The sequence below is a fragment of the Eschrichtius robustus genome, chromosome 6 (assembly GCF_028021215.1).
Source record: "Eschrichtius robustus isolate mEscRob2 chromosome 6, mEscRob2.pri, whole genome shotgun sequence".
Classification (NCBI taxonomy): Eukaryota; Metazoa; Chordata; class Mammalia; order Artiodactyla; family Eschrichtiidae; genus Eschrichtius; species Eschrichtius robustus.
In genome coordinates, this window is record NC_090829.1 from 127,002,588 (window position 1) to 127,007,675 (window position 5,088).

General features: G+C 35.5%; 1 pseudogene; it reads left to right on the top strand.

Annotated features, from left to right (window-relative positions):
* The first annotated feature begins 781 nt into the window (after nt 1-781).
* Nucleotides 782-1,691, top strand: LOC137766024 (general transcription factor IIH subunit 3 pseudogene; annotated as a pseudogene).
* Nucleotides 1,692-5,088: the final 3,397 nt, after the last annotated feature.

The following is a 5,088-nucleotide window of genomic DNA, read 5'->3' on the forward strand; positions in this document are numbered from 1 at the left end:
GAGTTTAAACCATGCAAAGCCCTGTCCACATGTGAGCACCCGTCCCGTTACAACAGCAAACCCCCCAAAATCTGTCTACTATTATTTTTTTATCAAGCCATTTTGGACCAAGTTAAGAGGACAGTCCTGTTGTCCTCATAAAGCCTCATTATATAAAAATAATAAATCTTTCATATCCTCTTGGAGTGTGTTTGTGGCATCATCAGTCTTGAGACCTGAAACAAATTTTGGGTAAGGGAGTCCATACTACCTCTGCAGGAGGGACTAAATAATTGGTGCCCTGAGCAGGATGTCCAATTGAAGACTTTCTTTACCAAGGTCTTTCTTCTCTTGCTTTGGTTTGCTAACTGGCTCTACTGTCTGCTGGTGAGCATGAACTTTGAGCTGCTTCTTACTGGGTAGCTAGCACTCTAAGCTGTGATACTTTGTGCATATTTGCTGAGTTTTACCAGGCCTCTGTTATAGATTTAAGTGACCTAAGCCAGAAGTTTTGATAAATGACATTGAGAGACAGGAGCATAGGACTAGAGGCTCCTCAAAGTGGCCCTGGGTCTTCTGTCTCAGCCCAGACTTATCTGTATATCTTAGAATGAATCATGTCTCAATTCCAGCATAATCCATGAAGGATGCTAAACGCAAGGGAAATAATTATGTCCTATGTGATATATGGGCTCATTGGATGGTCACAAATGTGGAGGGAGAACAGTCAATATTTGAAGAGATATAATTATTTAAAAATTTGAGACTGCAAGTGGCTGTGTGCTGAGGGACCCGGGCTGCCATGGTCTCAGATGAAGATGAATTGAATCTTCTAGTTATCTTAGTTGATACCAGCCTAATTTGGTGGGGAAAGCAAGCATTAAAGTAATCTCAGTTTACTTTATCAAAATGCATAAATGCAGTGATGGTGCTAGGAAATTCTCATTTATTCATGAATCGTTCCAACAAACTTGCTGTGATAGCAAGTCACATTCAAGAAACTCGATTCTTATATCCCGGAAAGAATGGCAGACTTGGAGACTTCTTTGGAGACTCTGGCAACCCTTCTTCTGAATTTAATCCCTCAGGAAGTGAAGATGGAAAATACGAGTTGGTAACAGCAGCAAATGAAATTATTGTTGAAGAGATCAAAGATCTAATGACCAAGAGTGACATAGAGGGTCAACATATAGAAACTCTGCTGGCAGGATCCCTCGCCAAAGTTCTTTGCTACATTCATAGAATGAACAAGGAGGTTAAAGATAGTCAGGAAATGAAATCGGATATTGGGTGATTAAGGCTGCGGAAGACAGTGTGTTGCAATATATGAACTTCATGAATGTCAACTTCGCAGCACAGAAGCAGAATATTTTGATTGGTGCCTGTGTGTTAGACTCTGATTCAGGACTCCTCCAAAAGACTTGTGACATCGCAGGGAGACTGTACCCTCCCTTCTGCAGTATATACTGTGGGTTTTTCTTCCTGATCAAGATCAGAGATCTCGGTTAATCCTCCCACCGCCAATTCTTTTTGACTACCGAGCTGCTTGCTTCTGTCATCAAAATCTCATTGAAATAGGCTACATCTGTTCTGTGTGCTTGTCAGTATTCTGCAATTTCAGCCCTTTCTGCACTACATGCAAGACAGCCTTTAAGATTTCTCTACCTCCAGTACTGAGGGCCAAGAAAAAGAAACTAAAAATGTCTGCATGATCGTAAAAATTGTTTCCCCATCACTTAGAGCTATTAATAGAAATTATATGGCAGAATCTTTGTTAGGAAGGCTCTGAAAAAAAGAGATATGTGTAAGATAATTTTTAATGAACTTTCTTACAGGAAATATTGTAAAACATCATCCTCATCCTATGTTTCTGGGGGGCTGATTTATTTGAGGGAGTCATTCTATGCAATATACCCTAAAAATTTTTCTGACTGTTTTTTTGTCCAGAAATGGGGGAAGAAAGCACAAATTGTGACTTTTTTTTAATGAGATGATCGTTTGTCAAAGAAAGTCTGTGCTGACTAATTATAGGTGTTAGAACCTACCCATCTAGGTTCTTACTACGAAATGTACAACATGAAATTTGAATGCAGTTTTGGAAAAAGTGACTATTTATGGAGTAATGGCATTAATCAAGATAGAACATCTTACTTGAATCAACACTTAGCTTTGACAATAGTCAAGTAAATAAAATCCTTATTTTCTAGATTGAGATTTAGCTCCAGATAACAGCAGATATTTATTCTTTTGTCTGACATCAGTACATGTTTAGACAGAGTCATCCAAATGATAGTTTGTCACTGAATAGCTCTAAAATCTGATTTTAAATGAATAAGGAGAGTGAGTGCAGTAGTCTGGTAGCAACTTTTTCTTTAGAAACAGTTGTGTGAAGAGCTTATTTGTGAAAGCCAATGTCTGGGTTCTGAGGGGGAATTTCTTGGGGAGAATGGCTTCTTTACATTTAAGTGTTGCCCCCTCATAGAATTCATCCCTTTTTTAATGAGGAGGAGAAAAGCATTAATACTGAAGAACTGTTCTCTAGAAGCTTTGAACTTAATACTGCAAACTTCTGTAAGTTCAAAAGAAAAATGATTTGTAATTTCAACAATAAAAAACTTATTTTGCTATGTAACCTTGAAGTTATTAAAAGTCCTTTTAAATTCCAGCATAGTGTAGAAAGGATTTTCAGGAATGGGGGCTGGTTTGATTTGTTTTTTAAAAGTATATTGACAAAAATCTATCTGTGTATACAACCTTGTATATAAATAAGATTTTAATTTTCTCTTGATACCATCTCAGAAACTGAGTTTCATTTAAGTAATTTGGTGTTTGTTTAGATTATTTCAGGTAGATTTTGTATTCTGGATTTATGATTTTGTTAACAAATACCCAAAGATTTTGGTGATCACTTTCCAAGTATTTGTTAATCCTTGAGTTTAAGAATCTGTTTGTCTTTTAAAAATAATATTCAATATTTCACAGCCTAACTAATTGTAATGGAGATCACTATTTTAAGTCTAGGAAATAAAGCATCATATATCTAAAGATGAATAATTTCAAACAAGCTGATAAGGTTTCTGTTATTACTTTTTCATTTGAAATGTTTTATGGACAGGCTTAATTCTGTTTAAATTTTACTTTTAACTGTCGTGTTAATGGTTTATTTTGTATAAATTTTTATAATAAAATAATTTAAATTTTCATTACAAAAATTTTGAATTACTGAGATCCATACTCCTAAAGACAGATGACTCACTAGAACCCTACAAAAATATTTTGCTGCTTATGCCTCTGTCAAAGCAAATATCATGATCTTCAGGATTGTAGAAAAACACACCCATGGCATCCCTGTAGCACAGCCACTAAAGCTCAGATGGATCTTTGAACCCAATAAAGCAAAGAGTGAGGCCCCTAAATGTGACCATACTGATTTGATGTTCTCTGGAGGAAGAACCTTAGAAATATACATACACCAAAGTATATCAACTAAATGAGGAGGAGAAAGAAAGGGAGAAAGGTAGAGGGAGGAAGGAAGGAAGGAAAGAAGGAAGGAAAAGGAGAAATGGAAAATATGAGCAGACTAATTACCAGTAATGAAGTTGAATCAATAATTTTAAAAAGTCCAAGCAAACAAATCCAAGATCAGATGGCTTTACAGGTAAATTCTACCAAACATTTAGGGAAGTATTAACACCTATATTTCTCAAACTATTCCAAAAAAATTGCAAAGAAAGTAATGCTTTTGAAATCATTCTACAAGATCAGAATCATCCTGATACCAAAACCAGACAAAGATCACACACAAAAAATAAAATTATGGGCCAATATCACTGGTGAACATAGATGCAAAAAACCTCAACAAAATGTTAGGAAACTGAATTCAACAATACATTAAAAGGATTATACTTCATGATCAAAAGGAATGAACTATCAGAAAGAGAAATTAAAAAGACAAACCCATTTACAATTGCATCAAAAAGATAAAATACCTAGGAGTAAATGTAACTAAGGAGGTAAAATATTTATACTCATACACTGTACACATGGTATCAACTACCATCATGCATGATAAACCCACTGCAGAGTTGCTGTTTTACATCCCTTAACCAAGACACCCATGATAAAGGTCAGGACCCAAGGGTCAACATAGTTGGAGATACTTCTGGTAGTCATCTTAGCACTGGATGCCATGGCCAACAACTAGTTCATCAATATTTTTATAGAATCTTGAGCCATTAACAATTGTCTGTCTGCCTGATACAGCCAATGGCAGCAACAACATTCCTTATCTAAGGAATATCTTGACTCATAGATACCCAAAATATAAATCAAGGTCACATGTCTCTACATGACTTCATCAGCTTATTCCCTTCAAGCAACCAGATATTGGAAATAATGTTAGAGAAACAATTTATTGGAATTTCCAATCAACCTTTCTTTACTTGAGGTTAGAATATTTTTCCCCTGTAGAGGAGGAAAGAGTTTCTTTCTCCTGAGGTCTTCTGGGATTTCTATTAGTCTAGTACTACATTATCTCAATTTTAATATTTGAAGATTTCCAAATCACTTGGGTGATCCAACACAGGGCCATAAGTGTGCATTTTAGAGCTATTTAACTTATGGTTCATCTTTATCTTAGTACATAGTTTTGAAGGATACAAGTTTTAGTTAGTGGTTGCCAAGGAGGAGAGGGAGATGGATGGAGGGAGAGTTAGAAAAAAATAGTGCATTAGAATAGATCCTTTAGCTGGTTCCTTGTTTAAACCTAAAAAGAAAAAAAAAAAAAAAAAAAAGCTTAAGTCATAATTTGTCATAATTTCTTCCTTTGCTATGCCCTCATCTTGAACTTGAGTCTCCATAGACTAAGGAGGACATCAAAAAGACAGCCAATTTTTGAGGCTCTTTTTTTCTTCCTTTCTTTCTTCCTTTCTTTCTTTCTTTCTTTCTTTCTTTCTTTCTTTCTTTCTTTCTTTCTTTCTTTCTTTCCTTTCTTTCCTTCTTTCTTTTTTTCCTTTTTATCAGAATACGCCTTCCCTCTTAGCAGAATCAGCTTTTGGTACTTTAATTTTTCCCAGTATTTGTGCTATATCTCACACCACCAATAAGATG